The sequence below is a fragment of the Elephantulus edwardii genome, unplaced genomic scaffold (assembly GCF_000299155.1).
Source record: "Elephantulus edwardii isolate Elephantulus edwardi_28Jun2011 unplaced genomic scaffold, EleEdw1.0 scaffold00234, whole genome shotgun sequence".
Lineage (NCBI taxonomy): Eukaryota > Metazoa > Chordata > Mammalia > Macroscelidea > Macroscelididae > Elephantulus > Elephantulus edwardii.
Window position 1 is genome coordinate 1,809,172 of NW_006399984.1, and position 1,186 is coordinate 1,810,357.

The 1,186-nt window shown below is 36.7% G+C and overlaps 1 protein-coding gene across 1 annotated transcript in view; it reads right to left on the bottom strand.

The window, feature by feature from the left end:
• OCA2 (oculocutaneous albinism II) overlaps positions 1–1,186 on the bottom strand; it is a 569,803-nt gene that overhangs the window by 413,204 nt on the left and 155,413 nt on the right. The gene's annotated exons all lie outside the window — the stretch shown is intronic.

Genomic DNA, 1,186 nt, shown 5'->3' on the forward strand with positions numbered 1-1,186 from the left:
TTCAAATGCTACTTTATTATGTTTGGGGGGGGAAAGTCAATTGATTTCAATTCATCCTGTTTGAAAAGATTCATATTGAGTAATATAATACCATCTTAAATTTTAGCTGAAGAATTCTATGAGCATGTATGTTTCTGTTGTAAAAATGTAGTTACTGTAGGACACCGAAGTATGATGTTAGGTAGATCAAATAACATTTTGGCTTGGCCCCAGATGTAACTGGGTAGAGTGAACTACATTTCCTTTTTTAAGAGCTAGATGAAGGACAAACATCTACTGACATCTAAATTCACACCTGTTGGTACTGAGTGCACTTAGAAATGCTTGATCAACCAGGTTTCCATGTTCTACTTCAGCTAACAGATCTTCAGCCTCGTTCACTTGAAGTCAGACAGACATTTCAGTTGCTTACCTCAAGTAATGAGCCTTGCTTTGGTGAACTAAAAGATTTAGACCAAGTCACTGCCAGTTTTTTGCCTTTGTTTCATTTTGTACAGTTTTTATATTTTTGATATATTGTAAATAAAGACAACCAGCTTTTCCAGGTTAAAAAAAAATGAGGTCCAATGTTTCAGATGCTGTCAACATGAGGGACACAAAAGAAGAATTGAAGAGATAGAACACAGAACCAGTGAAATAGAAGATAGAAATGTCACCACTGATCTGCTAGAGCAAAAAGCAGAATCTAAAAGGAGGGAAAAAGAAGGAAATCTAAGAATAATGTGGGACACCACCAAGAAAAACAACATGTGCATCATTGGAAACCCAGAACAGGAAGAAGCAAGTAAAGACACTGAAAAACTTGTGGAAGAATTAGTAGAGGAAAACTTCACAGGCATAATGAAGAATGTGAGAATATATATTCAAGAAGCTGAGCGAACACCACATAGACTAGACCCCAGAAGAAAAACACCAAGGCATATCATAGTTAAATTTGTCAGAACCAAAGATAAGGAGAGAATCCTGAAAGCAGTGAGAGAGAAACAAAGAGTAACCTACAAAGGAGAACAGATAAGATTAAGTGCCGATTTCTCAGCAGAAACCATGCAGGCAAGAAGAGAGTGGAAAGACATATATCAAACACTCAAAGAACGCAACTGTCAACCAAGAATACTGTACCCAGCAAAATTATCCATCAAATATGAAGGAGAGATCAAGATATTCCCAGAAAAACAGAACCTAAGGG